The sequence below is a fragment of the Bubalus kerabau genome, chromosome 1, assembly GCF_029407905.1.
Source record: "Bubalus kerabau isolate K-KA32 ecotype Philippines breed swamp buffalo chromosome 1, PCC_UOA_SB_1v2, whole genome shotgun sequence".
Classification (NCBI taxonomy): domain Eukaryota; kingdom Metazoa; phylum Chordata; class Mammalia; order Artiodactyla; family Bovidae; genus Bubalus; species Bubalus kerabau.
Genome location: NC_073624.1, coordinates 195,581,115 through 195,607,182, shown reverse-complemented (window position 1 = coordinate 195,607,182; position 26,068 = coordinate 195,581,115). Strand labels below are relative to the sequence as shown.

General features: G+C 44.0%; 1 protein-coding gene, 1 long non-coding RNA gene and 1 pseudogene across 4 annotated transcripts in view; 1 reads left to right on the top strand and 2 right to left on the bottom strand.

Annotated features, from left to right (window-relative positions):
* The window catches only part of MARCHF3 (membrane associated ring-CH-type finger 3), a 156,476-nt gene extending 154,459 nt beyond the window's left edge, over positions 1 to 2,017 (bottom strand). Inside the window, exon 1 of the mRNA XM_055548666.1 lies at positions 1,782 to 2,017. The gene's annotated coding sequence lies outside the window, so the exon portion shown is untranslated. The remainder of the gene's footprint in view (positions 1 to 1,781) is intronic.
* The window catches only part of LOC129628989 (uncharacterized), a 205,715-nt gene that overhangs the window by 82,076 nt on the left and 97,571 nt on the right, over positions 1 to 26,068 (top strand). The window contains exons 5-6 of one of the 3 annotated variants that reach the window (XR_008703031.1): positions 10,610 to 10,691; positions 11,690 to 11,770. The exons of the other annotated variants lie outside the window; for them this stretch is intronic. This is a non-coding gene — a long non-coding RNA (uncharacterized LOC129628989). The remainder of the gene's footprint in view (positions 1 to 10,609; positions 10,692 to 11,689; positions 11,771 to 26,068) is intronic. 3 annotated transcript variants of the gene reach the window in all.
* LOC129628970 (transcription factor BTF3-like) lies at positions 21,518 to 26,024 on the bottom strand (annotated as a pseudogene).

Here is a 26,068-nt window from a genome sequence, read left to right as displayed (position 1 = left end):
GGGGGTGCAAAACAATTCCATTTTAATTCATTCTCTCAGAAGCAAAAGGAAACAGTTTCTGATATACATGCTACTGCAAAGCAGTAACCAGTGTTGCCTGGTTATCCATGGTTATGTGACAAGCTCTACATTTCTTTTCTACAGGGATTTTTTTTTTCCTCCTTATATACTCCCCCTTTCCAAACCATGCCTATAATTATTTCACAAAATACAGTTTGCCATTTCTGAAGAATCAAGCACTCCTTCTCTCCCTTACTATCACATGTTCAGGCTGAACTGTGAATGAAAATGGACCTGAGAGGAGGCTTTGTCTGTAGCATGTTGTTTCTACTAAGGGTTGCCCCCTACCCATGTTCCACCCTAGAGCTCCCAGTGAAGTATACATACTATGTTTTAACAGATGGGCCGGCTGGCGGCTGCTGGGCTATAAAACAGGAACTGGGAATCTGCTTGGAGTGGTATTGAATTGAATGCTCATAAAGTTCATGGACATACACTGACCCAGACAGACTAGGCAGATCCAGACATGCTTACACACACACTCATCATACACCCCACAGATCAGATGACGTTCAAGGCAGTTTCCCCCTCCATATCTCTTTCATTTGCTTATCAGTTATATACACACACATATAAATACACACATATATAAGCACATCTATGTATGCATGGATAGCTATACATCTCAATGTTTTTATACATTCTCAAGGATCAAAATATCCTCCAATTCTGGCCCTAAGTCTTTACCTAGTACTCTCAGTAAGCTCTCTCTCATTCATGTTAAATAAGAATTACAAGAAGATAATTCTATTTAGTCCACACATAATATAAATTACATGTATGTAACCACCCTCGAAAACAAAACAAAAACAGCTGCTTTTACCCCTTATCAACCAGAGGGGAAAAAAAAAATCTTTCCCAGTCTGAGTCACAAACATGGAAGTGTCAGGTTTAACCTTGAATCCTCTGTTGTCAGTTCCTGTCACAACTTCATCACTTAAACATACAGGAGCTCAAACACACACCAACCGACCAGCCTGGTGGTCGTTTTCACAGTCTTTTGGATTCCCCGAGGCCTCCCAGCATTGGGACAGGCAGCAGCTACCCTCTGTCCTAACGAAGTCCTTCGGGCACACTTTGCATAAGGATGCAGAGGTCCGAGCACCTCACGAGGGATGTGGATTCAAGTGCTAATGGGAAGTAATTACTTTGCAAAGTTTTATATCTGCGCTGTCAATTCCCTTTAATAACTGCAAAGCACCAAAGCCGCTGCTACAGAACCTGACTGGTACTAAAGTTCTCTGACCCCTAAAGACCCACCCGAGCCGGATGATCACTGGTATCAGGCACAGGGCTACCTCTTCCCGCCGACTCCGGCACGTGTTAATTTTTCAGGAACCCATCTTCAAGCTTCTAGGAACTACTGTTCGCACGCCACTGGACACGAAGACAGCCCCTAGCGCGCGTGTCACCGCTGTAGAGGGCCAGGGGACGCGTCCTCGGACCCCATCTAATGATGGCAATTACAACACACCAAGTTTTCGCCAACGCAGAGCCGCGTCCTGGGCCGATTTGGGAAGCTTTGAAACAAGAAGTTCGGGAGTGGGGGGTGCTGGCAAGGAGCGAATACCGCCAAGCCCTGACCTCCCAACAAGCCGATACGCTCGCACCGACAGATCGACGCGCGCCAGGACGCGTCCAGTACCCCACCCCCCACCCCCGCGCCCCCCAGTCGCCGAAAGACGCAAGGGGAGCCACTCTTCTTGCGCGCGGCCACTCACCCTCGTAGCCGAGTCCTGATCGCAAACCGACGCCCCTGCTGCGAGTCCTGAATCCCAAGTTGCCCCGAACCGGCGACAGCCCTGGCCGACCGGGGCACATTAGCTCCGGCAGGCACCTCGGAGGGAGCACTACAAGCCCGATGGTAGCCCCGGTTAAGCAGCTGCCCGGAGCGCGCCGACAATTCACGGACCTGCTCTGAGAATGAGGCGGACAGCCGCGTAGAGGCAACCCGGCTCCGGAGGTAGGCGGGGCCAGGAGGCGGGCGGGGCGGAGTCAGCCCGGGGCCAGCCCCGCAGGGCGGGGCGCCCTTCCAACCGTGACTGGCGGTGCCTGCAGCCAATCGCAATTGCGTCAGGGCCCGGGGCGGCAGAGGGCGTTGCTGAGCGCCTGGCTCCGCCCCGCCGCCGCCGTCCAATCGCCCGCAGCTGAGGGCTGGCTGGGCTACGCGCCCGCGGCGGGGAAATTGGCAAAGGTGTGGAGCCCAGACTGCGGGCTGGCGCTTTGGGGGCGGCCGCGGCTGGACCCCGACGCCTCGGAAGGGAAGTGGTGGCCCCGGAGGGCCCCTGTGGGCCTGGGGCCGCCTGGAAACACCTTGAGTCGGCGCGCTGTGGAGCAGGAAGCCCGAGCGCCCCGCGGGCCGAGACTGGATGGACACCGTCCACCCCTGGCGCCCGCAGGAGGTGCGGAACTTGGTGTTCCCAAAGGGGGTCGGCAGGAGGAAACTGAGGCCCAAAGATGATGAAGCCCGGGCTGGATCACGGAGCCACCGGTGGACATCCGGGATGAGAACTGCGAGCTCCGGGTTTTCTGAAAAGGTTCTGACTAAGGTCTGATGTTATCTCCGAAATAAATCTCCAACTCAGCCAACCCCGCCGAGAGTTCACGACACCGTCCCTCCTCACCCCGACCCTCCACCCTACCGGCAGCAGGGACTTTACCAGGTGCCTAGGCTCCCTTCCCGAGGCGCCCTGGCACCTGAACAGGGCCCCGGGGCGAAAGGAAGGCTTGGGGCGCTCGATAGTGGGGCTGTCTGGCGGGATGACCTCCGCAGAGGTGGCTCCCCCTGCCGCTGTCCGTAGGGTCTGCTGGATGGACCAGGAGCGTCCCATCTTGGCGAGCAGGAACGCCGCAGAAAGAACCTCGCCTGTCTCAGACTGCGCGCTCTCGTCCCCTCTCCTTCAGAAGTCCCTGGTCCTAGTTAGACACCTTCGTAGTGCCTGGACTTGGGGGCATTCTGAGCTCGCTGGGTCAATCCGTGGCTGAGTGGCCTCGAAGGAAGGCTTTGTGGGCTCTGTCCTCCCTGGACAGCCAGGTCACTGTTGCTCATTTTCTGGGCGGATCAGCTCTTCAGCCAGGTTTTAAGTCTTTGCAGAGCTGGGGGTGTCAAGAGTCACAAAGCAAAGCTGGGTGCTACTTTCCAGCCTGAGGCCTAGAATGTTAGCAAGCCCTTGACTGTAAGCTGTTCGTGGGGAGCGACCTCTGTATGCATTCCACAGGTAGACACCCAACCCATGTTAGTGAAATGAAGATTTGCATGGCAGGACGGGAGTCAAGCTCCCTGGCACCCTGACACTCACCTCTATCACTGTTGTCTCCCACACATCCCATAAGTCGTAAAGGTTGTAGTCTCTCAGTATAGTTAACTATTCAGGATATCACACATGAGGGAGTATAGACCTCATGAGGTGTTATTTCAGTGGCTCCCTAGCCCCCCATATGAGTTCGATCCCTGGGTTGGAAAGATCCCCTGGAGAAGGGAATGGCTACCCACTCCAGCATTCTGGCCTGGAGAATTCCATGGACTTATAGTTCTTGGGGTCGCAAAGAGTCTGACAGGACTGAGTGACTTTCACTGGCCCCCATAAGGACCTGCATCATAAGTAGCTCACCTCTCAAGAGCAGGTTCTGATGAGGGTCATTGGCAAGAAGGAAGGAAAAGGCCTGTGGCTGAAAAACAGTGAAACGGCCCCTCTAGCAGGGAAGGCTGCACTCTGAGGGGAGCTATGTGCTTGGACTGAGTTTCAAATTGTGTCACCTCATCTCCCCATCTCAGTGGGGAAAGCAGGCTGTCAGGGGGGCAAGAAAGTCAGGGTCTGGACAGTCCTTAGTAGGCCCTGAAAGATTGATTGTGCTAAGTCACTTCTGACTCTTTGTAACCCTGTGGACTGTAGCCTGCCAGGCTTCTCTGTCCACGGGATTCTCCAGGCAAAAATTCTGGAGTGGGTTGCCATTTCTTCCTCCAGGGGATCTTCCCAACCCAGGGATCAAACCCATGTCTCTATGTCTCCTGCATTGGCAGGCAGGTTCTTTACCACTAGGCACCACCTGGGAAGCCCTGAAATATAGATTAGTCATGCAGACATTGTGCATATTTAAGCCCTTCCTCCCTGGTGGCTCAGACAGTAAAGAATCTGCCTGCAGTGCAGGAGACCTGGGTTTGATCCTTGGGTTGGGAAGATTCCCCTGGAGAAGGGAATGGCTACCCATTCCAGTGTACTGACCTGGAGAATTTCATGGACAGAGGAGCCTGGCAGGCTACAGTCCATGTGGTAACAAAGAGTGGGATGTGACTGAGCGACTTTCACTTTTTCACTTTCATCTAATGAACCAAAAGACTGGTACAGGCAAGGAAGACCATTCCATCCAGTTCCAACAGTTGTTTAGCATGCTGTGGAGAATGGCCTTTTCCCACAAGGAATTAGATGTAGACCATGTGAATGGGATATATACTAGGTCTGTCTATACTGAGGTCAGGATGGGAGATACAGGAAAAATGTCTCTCCTTGGATTTTTTTTTTTTCAACTCCTGGATGACTGGAGAAAAAGTTTTCCACCAGTGTTTATCATATTAACACCCTGTGAAGGTTTTGCACAGGTGCTAATATTATTTTTTTTTAAATCACCTTGGTAGTAGGAGCCAAACATTGGCTGTTGCCTACACTTGATATAGTATTTACGTTAGATAATGAAAAAAGGAAATAGGAAATGTCTTTTCATGAAATAAGTTACAACTAAACAAGTAACTTCCATGTCCCAATTTCCAAGGTTTTCTGTTTGTTTGTTTCACAGAGACCTTCCCATCCATGAATTCATAGACAAGCAACTGGTCTTGTTTTCCCTTATAGGATGGATGACATTGGAAGAGGCAGAGCAGATTACATTCATATTTCCATGCCATGTTCTGTTGTAATTGGTACTTGACAGGAGCTTATCAATCAGGCATGCTGCTGCTGCTGCTAAGTCGCTTCAGTCGTGTCTGACTCTGTGCGACCCCATAGACGGCAGCTCACCAGGCTCCCCCATCCCTGGGATTCTCCAGGCAAGAACACTGAAGTGGGTTGCCATTTCCTTCTCCAATGCATGAAAGTGAAAAGTGAAAGTGAAGTTGCTCAGTCGTGTCCGACCCTCAGCAACCGCATGGACTGCAGCCCTCCAGGCTCCTCCATCCATGGGATTTTCCAGGCAAGAGTACTGGAGTGGGGTGCCATTGCCTTCTCCGTTATCAATCAGGCACAGACTTACTCTATTCGTTGCCAGTCCCCCTAATGATCTCTTGAGTTGGGATCATCCCCATATTCTATTAATACAAAGGAAAAGTAAACCTATTACTTGTCTAAGAACTCATTATGGTCCTATTTGTATGAAACAAACAAAACCAAACCAAACCATGGAAATCTGAACTTGGAAATCTCTTGTTTAGTTCTTCCTGTTTCACCAAAAGAAATATTCTCTCTCTCAAAGGAATGAGGAAGTTTATGGAATGGCTTGGAAGATTGAGAAGGGAAGAATGAGAAGATTGAGGTGGGACCTTGGAAGCAGGGCTGGTCCCTTTGTGGATGGTGAGCAAATTTGCCTTCCGGCACTCTCACCCATCTCTGACACAGAAAGAATATTTTGGGACCTCCTAAATTTCAATAGGGTGTGACTGATAGGAGCACTGGGTTCTAGTCTGAGTGACTGCTGTGGTGAGTGCCCCTGGCAGTCACTTAACCTCTGTTTACCCTTGCTTCCTTGATCGTAAAACAGCAGTGGCTGAATCCACTGTATTTATCTACTTAAGGCGGACACCATGCCTATGGTGACACAGCACTGTAAATGTAGCAGCTGCTGAAAAGGAGAACAAGACAATGTTGAAATGGGAAAATAGTGTGGTCTGAACAACTCCCTTTTACAATAGCAATTTCTATTCATTTTAATCTCATTGGATTACTGTTCTTCCATGGAAATGAGGGCAAAGGGCCCTCACAGTCCTTTCAAAACTTTCACGTTTTGAAAGTTTTACTTACTGAATAGTATTTTTCCCCTCTCCTATGTCTACCACTTCTTTCAACATATATTCAACTTAGAAACTTATTCAGAATTTGAGCAGGTTGAGCAAAGAAATGCAGTCAGAAGTAGCAGATTCTAAATACCAGCTAGGCTATGAGTTCATTTTGAGACCTTAGGCAAACCATTAAAATTTCCCATACCTTGGTTTCCCGTCTATGAAACTACAGTGATACTTCTGATTAATATCAATGAGGTAGGAAAGAGAACAAATGGTAATGCACTTTGAAATATTGTAGTGCAGACCACAAAATATCATGGAGATGTTTTTGGCACACTAAAGTATGGTGTTAGTTTGTATACCACAACTAGGAGATATTTTTGTAACACAGAGAATTCTGGTACAGTATCTGTGGCCAAGGTGATACCACCCAAAAAACAATGATGTCTCATTGCATTTAAATGACAGTGCCACTGTTCCATATGAGAGTATATTGCTACAGACACAACTAAGTAAAATGTGATAGCAGAAATGGGTGGGGAAGGGAAAAGCCTCTATTCCACAGAAATGTGGGATTTGCTCATACATACCCCAGGAGAAAAAACTACATTGAACTTCTTAAAAATGAATGCCACTGAGTGAGCACAAGTCTGATGAAAGACAAGAATGATCATGGAAAAATGGCCTGACATAAAAATTAAACAAGTTGGGCTAGAAAAAATAGTCCTAATTTTAAATTTTTCATAACAAAATTAGTAAAACCGAGGAATTAGACTGTGGGGAAGGGAGGACCCTGTGTTCAGGAAGGAAAAATGGACTCCTAACATGAGTAAAATTTAAGAACAGTAAGGCTACTAAGCAACAGGGCAAAGAATATGGGCTCTGGATTTTCTTTCCACTGCTTCCTCACTTTGAGACCTTGGATAAGTAGTAGTCTCTTGGAAACAGCTGGAGTGGGGGTGGAAGGTGATAAGCTTTTTCGTACTGGTTTGTTATGAGTCTCAAACTCTGAGCACAGGGCCAGGCTGATTAGTTGGCCCTCTTGTTGTTTAGTTTCTAAGTTGTGTCTGACTCTTAGTGACCTCATGGACTCTAGGATGCCAGGCTCGTTGGTCCTCCACTATCTCCCAGAGTCTGCTCAAATTCATGTCAATTGAGTCGGTAATACTATCTAGCCATCTCATCTTCTGCCAGCCCCCTTCTCCTTTTGCCTTCATTCATTCCAGCATCAGAGTCTTTTCCAATGAGTTGGCTCTTTACATCAGGTAGCAAAAGTATTGGAGTTTCAGCTTCACCATTAGTGCTTCCAATGAATATTCAGGGTTGATGATGTTCAGGTTGATATTAAGCTATGACAAATCTAGACAGCATATTAAAAAGCAGAGACATCACTTTGCTGACAAAAGTGCTTATAGTCAGAACTATGGTTTTTCCAGTAGTCATATACATGTGAGAGTTGGACCATAAAGAAGGCTGAGTGCCAAAGAATTGATGCTTTCAAACGGTGGTGCTGGAGAAGACTCTTGAGAGTCCCTTGGAAAGCAAGGAGATCCAACCAGTGGGTCCTCTACCAATAATAATAACCTCTAATATTTATTGAGCAACTCTTAGTGCTGTGCACTGTTCTGAGCCTTTTCATCTAATGACACTTAATCGCTGCAACTACCGTATGATTCACTGCCATCTCTTCCTCAGTTTCTATCTATGTAGACGGACTATTTTAGGAATAGTATCCTGCTATGCGGTAAAAATCAAAATCTTCTTTTTATAGGTACTGGAGATATTCCAAAAAATTTATTTTTCTATAGGCAACCTCTTTCTTGAACATACTAAGAAAGAAAATAACATTTAAAACTTCCATTGTCTTGCTTTCGTGTGGAGTGGGCTAATACCGCCTTTCCTGGTGTCTAGAAAATGAGGTTACCGTGAGTACTCTGTGGCACATATGTTACAGCAAAGCAAATGAGGGATTCAGAGTTTAGCACAAAAAGGACCATAGAAAATAAGTGCTTCAGAACTCCAAATCAATTTCCAGGTCTTAGTTTGTAAGCTCCTAGAAGATTTGGGCTTCTAAACGGTGTGCTCATCATCTGGGTTTTGGGTTAATGGAAGTTAGTTCCCTTGAGACAACAATATTGGAATCCTAACTGGCTGGCCAAAGAAGGAAAAAAATGGATGATCCCTTAAAAATGAATTCTATCATTTGTTATTATGAATACCCCAAATTAGGAAAAATTCACATAAAAGTATGCCAGGGAAAAGTAGCCGTGAGCTATAATACACGCAATCATTTATTACCCAAGAGAATTTAGGTGCTAATGTGGATGGTATTGCATCTGTGAAATTCTGGAACTCACAAAGGGTTCCAAGATATAAAGCCAAATAAAACATAATACAGAGGGAAACGATTTTGATTATGTAACATTTATATATAGCATTTCATTTCACATTTTCAAATTGCCTTTCAGTCATTGGTTTATTCTTCACAGCACACCTGGGGAGTACATCCGTGCTGTTATCCGCTGTTCACAGCTGAGGCAGCTGAGACTGAAAGAGGCAAAGCGTTTTGTCCAAGAACACAACAGGGGCAGGGTGACAAATTACACATCCATTCAATCATGAGTCTATTCAGCACCTACTCTTGGCAAGGCACCACGGGTGTGGTGTACAGAGGTGGGTACTGTGTACAAGGCCCCGGCGTGGCAGGCGCTTGCGATCTGCTGGAGCGATAAATGGTTGGTGGATTATGTCTTCCGGAATGATCTAGACAGCAAGGGTTTAGAGGAGAACGAGGTGAGTCTCCCAAGATTCCAGGAGATAATGGGATTTGAGACCCTTGAGAGATGGGTAGAATTTTGGAAAATAGAGGCCGAGAGTGATGGGAGTGGCAGAGAGACACAAAGATGGGCAAATTCAAGATGTATTAGAGAATGTTTGACTGCAGCAGGGCAGTGGAGGAGAAAGGGCTGGAGAGTGGAAAGGAACAGATTTTCCAGGGCGCTGAATTCCCAGTTAAATATAAAGATTTCAGCCTGTGGGTGGTGGGGACTGGACTCATCTCTGACTTCTCCCATGCACTCATTATTCTAACATGTACTGAGTGCTATTATTTTGTGCTTAGTCTCCAGATATTTTCCCCATACATCAGCTTTTCTAACCTTCACAGCATTCCAGCAAGATACAAGTTATTATTCTTCCTTAAGTGGATGAAAAAATGATTGTGTAGGTAATGACAGATGAGGAATTTGAAAGGAGTACTCTTCACTTCCTCATGGGTATGTACTTATGGGAAGAATAAGTGCAGGTTCCGGACAGTGTACTCAAGATACCCAGCTAATAGTATGCCCCTCTCTCTAGCTCATTGTCTTTCTAGAAACAAAAATACATAGGCGAGAAATAAAGTTAATTTCTTAACATGTAAGTGATTCTGTGTCTAAAGTTAGCTCCAGGTTAAAAGACAGACAAAGGGTGTTTCCTCCTATTTTCTCTGCCCTACAATTAACAAATGCCTGCATTTTTATAACTTTAGTCTTGTAAGTGTCTTTTGGTCAATTTGATCTAATTCCTTCCCTTTAGCATGTAACCTAACCCATTTATCTTAGTGCCCTGTAAGATCTCCATTTCAGCTTGAATTTTGCCCATCAAGAAATAAGCTTTTTTTTCTCTCCAGATACAGGCTACTAATTAGCATTTTTACTGTTTAATTATCAGGACTAAAATACAAGTGAGAGAAGAATGACTGTTAACCCAAAAATATTTAGAAAGGAAACAGATTGCTTACTTAAATCTTTCTATAAAGGAGTAAAGCAGTGCTATAAGGAGGTGGGTGGATGTTTAGGTGACATAAAAATTTAAAGTGAAAAATTTCAGCATATGTTAAGTTGGGTGATTTTTTTTTTAATCAATTTGGTTTTGTGGGAGAGTTTTCTTTGAAAATGCCTACCCATGATCAGTCAGGGACGTCTTCCTTTAGGTCAAATATCTACCACAAATGATAGGCCAACTTTAACTGTCTGCCTGAAAACGAATAGGAACCACTAAAATGGGACATTTTAAAATTCTAGGTGCAGTACACAACATTCTCCTGTTTCTCAACCCTCTAGGGCCTTGTTTGGCTTTGCCCAGATTATATTTTATGACCCAAGTCACTGATTCATGAGTAAATAGTTGAATGTTTCTTCGTGTTTGGTGTATGTGTGTGTGTTTAAGAAGTTGAAAGAAAGTAAAACTAACAGGTAAGAATGACTACATTTCATCTCAGATCTTAAGATCGAAGGATCCCCTGTGAAAGATATGGAAAACAGGCACTAGACCAGAAAATTGTACCTGATTCCTCCTACCTTAAAATGCATGACTTTCCCCTCTGATTTCAAGGAAAGCAATGGGCTGGATTGTGGTGGCCTGTGTTTCACTGAGGAACACGATGAAACTAATTCACAGCATCTTGATTTCTGGATCCACAAAGCAGGGATGGTTACCTCGAGATATGGAGGAAACAGGACTTTGAAAGACTCAGAGGAAATCAGACAGCTTATTGTAACCATTTGCATCTCTTTACAGAGGAAAAATCCACAGTGTGTATGTCTGGGGATTTTTCCATGTTGATGGAAGTGTTCAGAGTACCAAGTGAATCCCATTGAAGGTATGTATTAGCATTAATTTCTCCTAACTATTGAAATGAAGCCTACCTGGCTCTTTCTTCCCTTAAGATGTTCAGCAAAAATGCTGAGACTCTCAAAGCTTATTGGGGTAGACACCTGCTGGAATTAACCTTATTTAAAAAACAATAACTATGCATAATAGATAATTTCCCCAACCAAAAGGCTTCCTGTACAGAGGCTCTTTTCACAAGAGCTTCTGAATTCTGGTGAAGTCTAATGCGGTATCGCAGGTAAGAAAATGTGTGAGAAGCTGAATGACATTTCAACCTGATGTCTGCTGGTGAAGGCAAGTCCAGAAGTCCCCAGGAAACCAGTATGTCAGCTGACCAAACCTTAGGAGTCTCTGTGGGGAGGATGTTGGTCTAGTCCTGACTCAAGGATCCAAGGTCATTGAGTTGCAGCAACCCTGTAAGCCTCTCAAGGAACTCTTGGTAACCTCCACAGTAAGCACTACAATATTATCCGCAGATAAAAGTACTCAGTAAGTTTAGATGTTAGCAAGTGGTAAGCTTAACCAATATAGACAACTTCCCCTGTAAATAAAACCAAAACCCTCAGAAGGCACAAAGAGGAAAGAGCATGGTCAAATGTCAAGGGGCCCCAGATAAGTCACGCTTGCTTAGGATTCCTGGTTCAGATCAGCTGTGGCTGGCGTGAGGACACAAATTCAAGTTCAGAATCACAGAAACCATTCAATTGTAAATGAACTGGAATATGTAATTGGACCTGGCCCTTTAAAATTTTGTAGCTCTTTTAAAGTAAAATGGAAAAAAAAAAAGGAAAACCCTGTCTGTTCTCTGACCCCCTTTTCCAAGAAGCTGAAAATATGGTGTCATTGAGTCTTTAGTTGTGGGTTATCATCCTTATGAGACTTGTCTCTGATTCCAAGATTGGAGGCTCTTCCTCTGTCTCCCCATTTTTGCCCACCCACAACTTGAGATAGATCTCAAAGTCTCATTTTGACCATATATTCTTCCAGTTACATGGTGGAAATGAGGAGAAGCTAAATATAGCCACGTGATAACTATCAGCAAAAACAACTTCAAGTTTAACGTCAACAGTGAGTATGCAGCATCAGCTTGAAGACTTGTGTGAACATGTACAAATATTTCCTAAGAATATTTTTCAGAAAAGTGTATTTATAGATACAATCTCTAATCGCATTGTGAATGATAAACAACAAGGTTGGCAAACTATTTCAGGACTGTTTTATATATTTATTTGCTGCCATTATTAGCTCTTTCTTTGTGACTGCAAATTATATCTGCTTATTAATATTGGTGGAAAGAGGGAATTGCTGTATTTTAGTGCTGGGAAAGGATTTTTTTGGTTGACAATGAAGGTTGCAGAAAGTCTTGTTTAAGAGTTTATTTTGGTATTTGTCTCATCTTAAAAGGCTGTGACTGGGACTTCATATCTGTCTAATAAGCATGCATGTTACATTTTTATGTTTGCTGAGTGCCTTATAGTCTTCCATTAGTCTACACAATACCCTTGAGGGTGGGTCAGTATTACTGCCTACAGTTTACAGTTGAGAAAATTTGTGACACTCAGGGATTATGTGATTTGTACAAGGTCACCCAGCATACTAGCCTAGCTAGTAAAAGATAACATCAAAGCTCTTTCCAAATAAAAAGTGCCTTATGAATGTTAGGTAGTATTAATGGGCACGATCCCAGGATGAGTAAAATACACTCCAGGAGTAAAGTGCTATACATGCTCTATGAAATTAATTCTTTTTAACCACAGAGCCACTTTCAAAATAGGAATTCTTGAACCTAGCTTTGTATCAGAAACATCTTTATAGCTCTGAGAGCATGTGAGCACCTGGCCTCCTACCTGAAGAACAGAATCACAGTCGGGCAGAGGACCCAGGTGATCTGTGTCTTGAAAAAGCTCCAGGAGGATTCTGATGCTCAGCTAAGGTTGAGAGCCATGATTTTGGGTCAGAATAATAATCTCAGTTAAGCAACAATAACAATAACACTGTGGAGTCAATTTAGGAGAAATCTCCAGGGTTCTACCCACCAGTTCACAACTGTTATTAGCAAAGGAACTGCCTCCATGAAATAATTGACTGTAGTATTCATGCATGGAATTCCAGGAAATAACACAAACATGAAAGTTTACTTAAGAACTGATAAGGTTTGAAAGCTATAGTTTGTTGGGTAAACTTACTGGATCCTTTCTTGGATTATTATTTAGTCCACCCTAATGTTTTTATTCTGATTACCTTGTATGATAATCAGCACAACAAGAACCTATAATCTCTGTCCTTTCATCCATTTTTCAAACATTTATTGAATATTTACTATGCGGAGATTGCAGAGTAAAAATGGTCCTGGCCTGCAAGGAGCTTATAATCAAGTGATAAAATAGACACAGGCCAAACAAACCAAAATCCTATAATACTAAGCTATACATGTTAAATGATAGTCGAAGTGTGTATGAGGCCTTATTCTTACTTGCTGAAAAGTTGAAACAGCCCAAATGTCCATCGGTTGATAAATGGATAAATAACATGTGGTATGTCTACACAGTAAGCTATCTATCATTCAGCAATAAAGTGGAATGAAGTACTGATACATGCTACAACCTGGATGGAGTTTTAAAAAAAAGAATCCAGTCATAATCACATACTGTATGATTCTATTTACATAAACTGTCCTAAATAAGCAAGTCTATAGAGATAGAAAATAGACTACTAAGGATTGGCTCAGTCGTGTCCGACTCTTTGCGACCCCATGGACTGTAGCCCACCAGGCTCCTCCGTCCATGGGATTCTCCAGGCAAGAGTACTGGAGTGGGGTGCCAGAAAATAGACTAGTGGTTGCCTAAGGCTAGGGGTTGTGGGGGAGGAATGGGGAGGAACTGTTAGTAGGTACAGGGTTTCTTTTGGAGTTGATTAAAATGTTTTAAAATTGTGGTGATGGTTGCACGACTCTGTGACTCTTCTAAAAGACCATTAAATCATATACTTTACATGGGCGAATTGTGTGAGAATCATATCTCAGTGAAGTGTGTGTGTGTGTGTGTGTGTGTGTGTGTATATGGCTACTGCTAGGTCACTTCAGTCATGTCTGACTCCTTGTAACTCCATGTAACTCCATAGCCTGCCGTTCCTCTGTCCATGGGGTTCTCCACGCAAGAATACCAGAGTGGGTTGCCATGCCCTCCTCCAGGAGATCTTTCCAACCCAGGGGTCAAACCTGCATCTCCTGAGCATCTCCTGCATTGGCAGGCAGGTTCTTTGCCACTAGCACCATGTAGGAAGTCCGTGTCCATTAATGAGAAGAGTGGTTAATTAATTTGGACTGGAAGAAAGGAGTAGAAAATTTCCTGGAGGAAATGGCATTTGAGCTGAGTCAAAACAGTGATTTTTGTAAGGAGGGAAGATAGTCTTAAAAATAGTTGAGTGATGATACTTTTATGCAAAGGCAAGTTATCTGGAAAAGATATGGTTTAGGATACAAGAAGGGTACAGTCGATGGGGGCTAGATGCACGGCGTTCACTACCATACTAGTTCTATTACTAGTTTCATTTTTATAGAACTGTGATTGGTTTGTGAGTGGTTTGATTATGGCTGTGATTTGGAAGGATAATTGAAGGTGGTGCTGAGGTGGCTGGGAGATGGGGTGGGAGGGCAGTGAGCAGGGGAGACCATTTAGGAGGCTAGGCTAGTGCAGGGTGTAGACAAGAAACGATGAAGCCCTCAACTCTGACAGCGCAGTGAGCACTGAAACAAAGACAGATGTGAGAAACCATTTAAGAAGGAGAATCAGAATTTTGTGACGCTGGGGAGTAGGTGAGAAGGCACAGGATATATACAACAGGGTATCTTGGGCCACAGAAAGGCTGGGTCCTCTTATGTAATTTAGAATCATAATTCATATTGTTGAAATAACACCAACCGGCCAAATTGTAGCTCTTTAACACCTTGTCAACAAGGGTTTGATTGCAGAGATTCTTACATTTCTTTTCTTTTCTTTTTTTTAAAAAAAAGAATCAGAACTTTATTATTTTTTAATTTAATTTTATTTTTTAACTTTACAATATTGTATTGGTTTTGCCATATATTGAAATGAATCCACCACAGGTATACATGTGTTCCCCATCCTGAACCCTCCTCCCTCCCCATACCATCCCTCTGGGTCGTCCCAGTGCACCAGCCCCAAGCATCCAGTATCGTGCATCGAACCTGGACTGGTGACTCGTTTCATATAGATTCTTACATTTCTTAACAAAGGAATATATACTGTGAATAAAGGGTGGCTGGAAAAGAAATGCTATCCCCTCATTTTGGGAGCTCATTGGAATCAGACCTCCCCACATTGGAGGTGAAGCAGTCATATATGGCCTGTTGAATGACTAAGTATTTATTTACCTCTTGCTCAGATAGCTTCCCTGGAAACCCTTCCCTTGGTGTGAGCAGCTTGGATTTACTGTCAGGGCAACACCTCCCCTCCAACACCCACGCTGCCTCTTGGCTCTGTCCTCTCCGGCAGGTGTTCCCAAGCAGCGTTATGTTTTGCTTCTAATGAGAGCGCAGCCTCTGAAATGCATAGGCTGAATGTACCACACATTTGTAACTTTCACTTACCGGTGTTCTTACAGGGGAGATCTGAGACTGTGGGAGTCTTAAGGATCATGAAGTTTGCTTTTTCTCATATTTGTGCAGGGCCAAACCTATGTTTTCCATTAGAAGGAGGGGCAGCCGGTTCCTGGGCAAGGTCAAAATAGACCAAGTCTCTCCCACTGCCTGGTATTGGTTATGCTCACTGGGGGTCTCCTTTGGAGGCTTTGGAAGGTGTTGCAAAGACACTGCGTGCTGTTAGCTGAAGTTGGGAACAGCGTTTCTGATAAGTGCCTTACATGAGTTTAACCAAGCAGGGAGCACCACTTAAAACACCACTTGCTGACATTCGGCTCTTATCTGTGCCTGTCAGTGAACAATGAACTGCAACGAGCTATGTTCAATCACAGTTGTTAGCAGAGCTAATTACCACAGTCTCGGGTGGGAGGAAGCCTAACAGATGCCTCTAAGGGACTTCCGTCACACATTCAAACTTTGGTTTTGCAGGTAAGCAATGGAAACAGGCCCCTTGGGGGACATTTAAACAACAGTTCTCTGCAGCTCTGAACACAGATCTCTCTTCACTCCTCAGTTGGTGAGGGATCACGTTCAAAAGAAAATCACCAAAGAGAAAATGAGGAAAGGGACGCTGAAAGCTGGTAGGGTGACTGTTCTGGATTAAACGAAAGCAGAACTGAGTATCATTCCTTGGGGCTCCTTTGACTGGCTGCATGACCTGATGGAGGCCACTTCCGTTTTCTGGGCCTCACAGTTCTCATCTCAAAGATAAAGATAATAATAGTGGCCCTATTTATATCTCAGGATTTCTGAGAAGGAAAAGAAAAAGAAAACATATGTTAAAAATAAAAGTTGGGGGAACATAGAAAATGCGATATAACTCTAGGTAGTGTAGCTTATTTCCTGTCGCTTGTTCCACATTTTACTTAGAAATGATGAAAGGGAACAAGAAAAAAAAAAAGTCTGGGCTGTTGTAGAATCTCACACTACATTTGCAGATACCTCTGAGTGATTCTGTGGTTTGCTTGTCTTCAGATTTGCCTCTCCCTCCCCAGAGCACCAATTCTGGTGTAAACTCATCTTCAGTTTGAGGGTGGAGAAGACCCCAGGAATCTAAAGAGCCAAGGGGCTGCAGCTACCTGGTCATGAATTGCAATGTCAGCTCCTGAAGCCCAAGTCCCAAAGGCCTCCCCTCTCCCCTCCCTGAGACACTCGATTCCAGAGGATGTCAGCCCTGAATGAGTCACACAGTCAAACTGGGGCTCCAGGAGATACTTTTGGAATAGAATTGAAAAGAATTTGTAATGTGCTCTGAACATGTCTCAGTCTAGATCTCTAACTACAGTCTTATTCTTGCTGAAAACCTCAGTACACTTCTAACCAAGCAAGTCACATCTACTTATCTGATGGTGCTGTCATTGATGGACTGGGATCATATTATGGATTTGGCAGGGAGGAAGAAGATTTATTTCCAAGATTTGAAGATTTATCTTTTCTGCCTACGCAAAACCAGCCAAAGCATTAAAAAAAAAATCAATGAAAAGAGATCATGTTTTGTGAGCAGGAGGAACCATTCTCGACTTCAAAATTATACAGAATATTTTTAAGGATCCCAAATTCATGGTTTAAAAAAAAAACAACAAAAAGGTTTGACTCTTCCCAATCCAGGAATCGAACCGGGGTCTCCTGCATTGCAGGCAGGTTCTTTACCAGCTAAGCTCCCAGAGAAGCCCCTGACAACAGGATACCAGCAGAGTTATCAGACTCTTAACTGCCCCCTTATGGTGAAGTGCTGTCTCCATTTAAATGAAGGCTTTATGGGGAATGCTTAAATTTCCCCCTTTCTTTCTTCTCCCCATCATTTAGCTTTTTCCAATACTCAGCATAACTAAAAAATCTAAGCAGGGAATTGCACATAACTGTAGGCTCTGCACCATTGGCAAGGTGATCAGATCAGATCAGTCGCTCAGTCGTGTCCGACTCTTTGCGACCCCATGAATCGCAGCACGCCAGGCCTCCCTGTCCATCACCAACTCCCAGAGTACACTGAGACTCACGTCCATCGAGTCAGTGATGCCATCTGGCCATCTCATCCTCTGTCGTCCCCTTCTCTTCTCCACTGATCTCCAGTAGCATATTGGGCACCTACTGACCTGGGGAGTTTCTCTTTCAGTATCCTATCATTTTGCCTTTTCATACTGTTCATGGGGTTCTCAAGGCAAGAATGTCTTCCTAAATATTTGTAATCACCTATTCCACTCTTCCTTCCGCCTCCTGGAAAATTTACTTAGAGTGATTATTGTTGTTGTTTAGTTGCTAAGTCATGTCCTATTTGCAGCCCATGGACTGTAGCCTGCCAGGTTCCTCTCTCCATGGGATTTCCCAGGCAAGAATACTGGAGAGGGTTGCCATTTCCTCCTTCATAGAGTGATTGTGATATCCTTTATTTCTCTTGAAAGCATCCTTTTGACCTCACTTAGTGTACAGGCTATAAAACATATCAAGAAGTGAAATACTGTATTTTTCATGTAGTCACAATATATACAAATAGAAAATACCACCTTCAATGAATAGAGCAAAAGCGGGGAGGGATAATCTCTAAATTCAGTTTTACCTATCAAAGTCATTTGTTAAGGTAAAGAAATTAAAAAAAAAAACAAAACTTTTGTAACTCAAAGGTCATGATCGCCCTGGATGTATTGGCCTGCATCTGCCTGCTGGGAGATTGTTTTCTGCTAATAGGTGAGAACTCAGTGGCATCCTTTGTCCTCTCAACATCTTCTTTATTACTGGATTAGAGAAATGTGACATTGTTAAAAACTCTAACTTGAAAATGCTTCACAGAGCAGGATCCTTGCCAAATTCAAGAGTCTTGCTAGTTTGCAAGATGAGAGCTATCATGCAGAACAGAAGGCTGATACTAGAAGTCAACAATCACAACGGGAATAAATCCCCCAAACTGTGGTTTCCGAATGTCTTAATCTTCTCCTATGTTAAAAAAGTAATGCTGGCTTTACGTTGAATAAAAGTAAGGGACAGGTGGAGTTATTAATAATTCCTGAACTTTAGCTCTTCTGGCAGCAACCTAGCTCTTCTGGATCTTCCCAATTTCTAATGCCTCTTTATTACCCAGATTATAAATAGATGCCCATTGCCTCTTCTTGACATTAAATTCATAACAACGTACAAGACCATCTTCCTTACCTGGTCCGACTATAGGTTGTCCCGAAAAAGGGAGTTTCCCAACTGATATTTAACCTAGTCTCATGATGCAATTGGATGTTTCAACCCAGTTTTGAGGGAAGTGTTTTTTTACGATCAGTTTCTCCTGCTCTGGTGGGCAGAGCATGGGTTGACCTTGTCAGGAGGACGTGGGACCATCGCTGGGGTCTGTACAATGCAGTGCTGCTCTAATGCCATCAGTGTTTCTCGGGGGAGTCGAGTCACATTGGTACATGGTGAGTAGCGCAATGAGACCTTAGGCAGAACTTGCCTTTAACTTGAGTCTTTTCTACTTCTTATTTCTGAGTCATTAAAATTCTAAATTGATATTATGCTGTGTACCCTGTTTCTGAGGGTAGAAAGCTTTCCACCAGCAATAGTTGAAATATAACATTTTGGTGTGAGGAAGGGATACCTATGGCTGGATTCGTCTTGTGTCTAAATCTATTGGCTATCACTGCTGGTATGAGTCGTTCTCCATCTTTTGTATGACTGTAATATTCCCCCCTTTCCTGAAATTATATGCTCTTCTAGGCTTTAGAATTCAGAAGTACTGTGGGTAGTCATCCTTTTTGAACCTGAGAGGGGAGGCTAAGTGTAAAGCATCAGTGCCTACATTAAAGACTGGCCAGATGAGGACATTCTCTGTTGGCTCAATGGTTGGTATGGCTTCCTGTGTGAATGGAGAAGTATAAGATCTGTGCCAGGTGCAGGTTTTCGGGTCACAGTTTCAAAGTATTCTGGTCTCTGTGATGAGCAGGAGCCTTGGGTCTGCTGCATGTCTGCAGATGAGAATGTGGTGCTGTGGTTTACTCTCCAGTGTCAGAGTTGCACCGGGAGCCCCTGACTTCTGCTCTCCAGCTGCTTAGCTCTTCTAAGGTAGGTTGAAGGTTATAGTGCTTCCCCAACACTGCTTACCATTTTGAGGATTTGAGCTCACCAGTTAATCAGGTCTTCAGCTCTTCTCTGATGCTTCTTCTTAGAGGATTAATTGAGGTATGTTTGAAAACTTCCTGGAAGTTAGATACTCTGCCAGATCTTCTGAACCTCCCACTCGTCATCCACATGCAGTTTTCATTGTCTGCATCTTCTTCCCTCTCCCCACCAAAATTGTTCTCCATAAGGTCAAGTTACCTTTTTTGTATTGGTTTCCTATTGTTGCTATAACAAATTACCAGAAACTTGTTGGCTCAAAACAACACAAGGTTATTCTGTGACAGTTCTCCAGGCCAGAAGTCTGAAATCAGTTTAACTGGGCTAAAGTCAAGAGGCTGGCAGGACTTGCTCTTTCTGAAGTCTCTAGAGGAGAATCTGTTTCTTCGCCTTTTCTAGCTTCTGGAGGCCACTTGCATTCTTTGGCTCAGGGCTCCTTTCTTGCATCACTCTAACCTCTTGTTTCCATTGGCACATTTCCTACTTCCTCTCTGCAGTCAAATCCCTTTCTTTGTGCCTTTTATAAGGACACTTGGGGTTATGTTTAGAACCCACGTGGATAATCCACAATGATTTCCTCATTTCAAGATCCTTAATTACATCTGCAATGTCCCTTTTCCATATTCGGTACCATTCACAGGTTCCAGGGATTAGTTACTAGGTACTTGGAGGCCATTGTTTCAACTACTATAGCATTGATTTCCTAATGTTCAAACCCAGTGTCTTCTTTTTATTCCCATTCGTGCTCAAATGACATTTGATACTGTCGGTTACTCTGGGAAAAACTGCTCCTCTGACCTCAAGATAGGGGTTATTTTGTTCTTCTTGTTTGATATTATTTTGCCTCTCCCTCTAGAATGCAAACCCCTGAGTAGAAATCTAGGCTATCTTGTTTCTAAACTCTATCCTCAGTGATTAGAATAGTCTCTACTACTATCAAATCATGAAAGAGATTGAATAATACAAATTGGATGAACTTTCCCACTCATAGTTCTGTCACCTCTCATTCTTATTTTTCTTCAGTGGTCCTTCCTCTACCCATTCAATCAAGATTGGTATTCCCTTCAGGACTTGGTGCTAGTCTACTTTTCTCCTCATATGCCAGGTAGATACAGTCCCAACCATATTCAACCATTTTCTGGGGGCTCTCAAATCTGTACAAGCGCAGACCCCTGATTTGAACTTCCAACTTTAATCTTTATTTGGATTTCCCACAAGCATGGCAAATTCCCCATGTCCCATCCTTCCCATCCACCAAGTACCACCAAAAACTAACCTGCCCTTCCCCTTATACTCTCTATCTCAGGGAATGGGAAGTACCAGGATTTAACAGCCATAGCAAGAAGACTGGGAGCCATGCCAGACTTCATACTTTCTCTCTACTCACTCTTCCACTATCCCCTCCAATCAGTCATGAAGTTTTGTCAGTCTGACTGCTAAATATCTCCTGATATCTCTTTCTGTCTAACTTGCATGGCCATGGTTCAAGTCCTTGTCACTCCCACAAGGAGATAAATGAACTTCCCAAACTGTTCCTCTTGACTTCTCCTGAATATGGTAGAATGACATAGTCTTTGGTTCTATACCAGAGCTGCTGATCCCCAGCCATGCTCTCAGTCTCTGCTGAGTGGGCAGTGACTATAATTTGCTTCACATGATCTTGGTCCCCATAGCTGATTGGGCTAGGGATGGGTACCTGATCCAAGGGTGGTTCGTTCTATAGGCTTGATCAGCCAACATATGACTTGGGTGGCTGGTTGCAGAATACAAGCTGGCAAAGTTCCTCCTTTGGAGGAACTTGCAGAATAGAGAAGCTGAGAGACTGGGATCACTGCGTTGCTGAACAGAAGGGTCAGTTGGAATGATGGGCATGAGTAAGCTATAGTTATGAGAAAGCAGATACTGTACCTAAGGAGGGGAGCCAGTGAGCAAGATGAGAACAAGGAAAGAAAGAAGCTGAGGCACTGTGAGCAGGGTGCTGCCTCAGTTTCTGCTATCCTTTTTTTCTTTTTTTAATCATTTATATTTAATATAATTTTAAAGACTTGTGTTAATCCAGTGCTTTATTTTTCCAGTGTTTATTGAGATATAGTTGACATACAGAATCATTTTGATTTATATACATCATGAAGTGATTACCACAATAAGTTTAGTGAATATCCATCATTTCATATAGATACAAAGATTATAGAAATAGAAATGTTCTTCTTGTGCTGAGAACTCTTAGGGTTTACTCTCTTAACACCTTTCACATGTAACATCCAGCACCGTTAATTATATTTATCGTGTGGTACATTACATCTCTTCTGTGGTCTCTTCTGTGGTTCTTTAGGGAGAAGGCGATGGCACCCCACTCCAGTACTCTTGCCTGGAAAATCCCATGGATGGAGGAGCCTGGTAGGCTGCAGTCCATGGGGTCGCTTAGGGTCGGACACGACTGAGCAACTTCACTTTCACTTTTCACTTTCATGCATTGGAGAAGGAAATGGCACCCCACTCCAGTGTTCTTGCCTGGAGAATCCCAGGGACGGGGGAGCCTGGTGGGCTGCCATCTATGGGGTCGCACAGAGTCGGACACGACTGAAGCGACTTAGCAGCAGCAGCAGCAGCAGTGGTTCTTTAAGAGTAATTCCCGAGGCCTGGCCCTACTCTCATTCCTATTGCCAGAGTTCCAGGAGTCATGACATTATTATAAACAAACTAACAACCCTAGTCTGAGTGAACCCCTGCTTCCTTCAATAAATTGGCCAAAGAGTTACGTGTTCCAGTAAGTCTTTACCACGTTCTGATGAGACATCTGGAAGAAAGCAGCACTGTAACCAAAAGCAGCAATGCGCAGCCCCAAACTCAGTGTTCATTCCACTTCATTTTTAAGCATTAGCTTAGGAAAAAAAGAGAAGGTTTTTCACTGTTTCCTCTGGGAGTGGGAGAATATTATGAGCTTCTTGTGTCAAAATCAGTCAACAAATTGATCCCTAAACATAATTTTAGAAAGGAAAAGTAATTGCTGCTACAAATATGATACAAAAATGACTATAATAAGTGACATAACATTGTCTGATGCTTAGCAATGGTGGGATAATTACATGACATGTTTCCAGAGAGCTGCCTTTCGATTTTCCAGCTGTTGAGACCAGAGGGATTACTGAAGGTCTCCAGGAATCTTAGACACAGGACTGCATTCCTCTCTCAAATTAGCGTAATTAAATTCATTGAAGATCTGTAGGTAAAAAACATTAGGTACATGCAATCAATGCTCTGAATATGGAATACAGTCAGAAAGCATGTTTAATTATGTTTCCCTCTATCCCTATAAAATGTATTCATTGGGAGTTTCTCCCTCTGTTTAGGGTAAAATAAAAACTCAGTAGTGTTAGGAGTATTTTGAGCATTCTTAGGCAACAGAAATCTTAGGCAAGTGGTATATCAAGGAAATTAACCCTGAATATTCATTGGCAGGACTGATGCTGAAACTGAAATTCCAATACTTTGACTACCTGATGTGAAGAGCCAACTGATTAGAAAAGACCCTGATGCTAGGACAGATTGAAGGCAGGAGGAGAAGGGGATGGCAGAGGATGAGGTGGTTGGATGGCATCACCAACTCAGTTAACGTGAATCTGAGCAAACTCCTGGAGACAGTGAAGGAGGGAAGCCTGACGTGCTGCAGTCCATGGGGTCACAGAGTCAGTCGGACATGGCTTAGTGACTGAACAACAACAGGCAATAGAAAATCCTTGGTCACCTTAAATCACCTTTAGTGTATCCATTCCTATGTTGATAATGTGGAACTTGGTTTAAAATTACATCTTACCATTACCCCAGTGAGAAGCCACATGTAGTCAGTCAGCTGAGGAAGAAGAAGGTCTTTCTTTCCCTGCTTCTGCCAGGTTCTGATTCTTCTGGGGCTGTGGTGCAGACATTTCACAGAGACTTCCACAGGTTTGTGGGAGGCTGCACTCCTAGCTGGTATCATTCACCTGCTATTTCCTTGATTCAGGCAAAAGCACTCTCCACTTGAGCAGCCACCTGCTTCCTCAGCCCGAGGAACCATTCTTCTCCCTCTGCTTCACCTCTTCTGAGGCCTGCCTGTGCCCAAGGCTTTCCCCAGCCAGCCCTCTCTCATGTTTGGCACACATCTGATCCCTGAACATACACCTACCTACCCCTTCTTCCTTGGACAAACTCCGGGCAGCAGCTGTCCTCCTTTACTCCACCCAGAAATGCTTGTAAGCTCTTCTTTCACGTAATTGTCCAGATGGGAACTAGACCAGTGTTCTTCCTACCCAGCGACACATGAGGCTTTCTGATGAATTGCACTTACGTCCCTTGCTCTTGACACTACGTGACCCCAACTTTTTACTTTGGTGGGAAGTGAGAGCATATTTTTCTTTTAAAACATCCTCCAAATATCCTCTTTCCTGTCTCCAGCAACCCTTACATGATCCTGTATTTCCTTTGGAATGTAGCACCTCATGTGTCTTTGTGCCTCAGCCACCACTTTAGTTTTAACACCCTGCGAGTACATGGTGGATTTGTTTGCTTGTTTGAAACCCTAATGTCAGAAATGTGTTGTCTGGATGCAGCCCCTGCAGACCCTCCACACCTGTGATCACCTGGCTATCCTCAAGCAATAAGTGGTCCAAGAGAACAAGCTCCAGGGTCTCTGGCCAGCCCCGATTTCTGGAGGGAACCAGTGGATTCTCTCCCTCTTAGCTCAGCAGAGCCTGAAGCTCTTGATCAACAGCCCTAGGACACGGGCCATGTAGCTTTCAAGTTGCCTGGAGCAGGGAGGAAGGAACACAGGTTGCCCAGACACACGAGAGGGCGATCTTGTCTATGGCCCCCTCAACCCTGGTTGTAATGAAGATGTCAATGTCCTGCAGGGCTCCTCAGGGGACTTCTGAGCTTAGCATGCTTGAGGACTAGGAGGACTGAAAAGGGCTGGAGTAGAGAGGCCAGATACCTCTGAGGACTCAGGAGCCAGAAGGGCTGACTCTGGGCTAGGGCAGGGAGTAAGGGAGGGCACTGCTGCAGGGAAAATACCACCTTACCTGAGGTCCTTCACAGTGTGGACCCCTATCTATTTCATCAGTCTCATGTCCTTCACTTCTCCCCCCCCTTCATGCCAGCCACACAAAGCCACCTGCCATTTTCTAAATATGCCATGCCCGTCCACACTCTTACTTTTCACCTAATTTAAGTCTAATTTTCTGTGACGTCTTCCTGCCACTTTCCCCATCTGGCTGCTGTACCATTTTCCACATGTCTCAGCTCCAGCTCTCACAATGCTAGGTCGTAGTGCTTTGTTAATTTGCCTCTCTCTGCTGCCCCAGACAGTGAGTGTCTCTGAGACAAGGACTGTGCCTGATTCACTTTTATACTCCCACCACCTCCCATTGAGCTTCAGTGTTGTAAGGACTTCTATTAGTTTTCTATTGCTGTGTAAAAAAATTACAACAAACGTAGCAGCTTGAAACAACACACATTTAATATCTCATGTCTGTGGATCAGATGTCCAGCCATGGTGTGGCTGAATTCTCTGATCAAACTCTCACTGAGCTGAACCCAAGATATAAATAACCCAGGGCTGTGATTCTCACCTGGGTTTCATGGGCCTCTTCTAGACTCACTGATTGTTAACAGGATTTATGTCCTTGAAGCTGTAGGACTGATGTCATTTTCCTGCTGGCTGTTGGCCAGGTACTACTCTCAGCTCCCCGAGGTTGCCCAGTTCCTTGCCTCGTTGGCAGTTCACAACACTGATGTCTGATTCTTTCCAGGCTGGTAGGAGCACATCTTTCTCTTTCTCTCTCTTTTCTTTTTTCACTAGGCAAAGAATTTTACTTATCTTTGTTTCAAACTTTATTCTTAGGCTTCTTCAGCTTAATTAGCTGCAAAGAATGAATTGTATATAAGCAAAACTGAAAAGAGCTGCAGTGTCCAGGGACTTAGGATTAAAAATATTAAGAGATCTAGATTTTATCAGATTCATAAACAAAAATTTAAAAAGCAGTCATAATATAAAATAGCAGCTTCCAGTAACTTCTTCAAGATTTCTTTTCTTTAGAAGTTAACTCAATTCAGTTTGTTTCATTCTTGGAAGCCTCATCAAAATTCTCCACAAGATTTGAACTTCATCATCATCATCCTCTCCAGTGGCAAGTGGTGCTTTTCCATCCACAGATTGTTTGGGCAGAGCTTCAGCCAGTCTCCTTAAACTGATCAGACTGTCTGTGCCAAGTTGGTTTAAGATGCTAGGGAGAATTTCTGCCAGTTGCTTTGACTCGGCATGGCCTGTAATGGTGAAGGTGTTCGCTTCCAGAGATGCCTGAACTTTAGGGTTGTTAAAGTGGATTACTGTTCCTTGATTTGTGAACATATTCACCTCTTCGATACCAGAGATATTGTTTCCCCAACTTCTTTAAAAGAGAACTGAAGTTTTTTGTCATCTACTGTGGCTGTTCTATGAGCCACCTTCTTTCTGCAAGCAGTTCCTTTCCCACCAATGCACACTTGTGCCTGCAGTTTGTTGAGTTTCTCTTGGTTCATGATAGTTTCTTTCATCTTGTTGGAGTGGAAATGGGGGTGTGTGGGGGACTAGGCTTGGC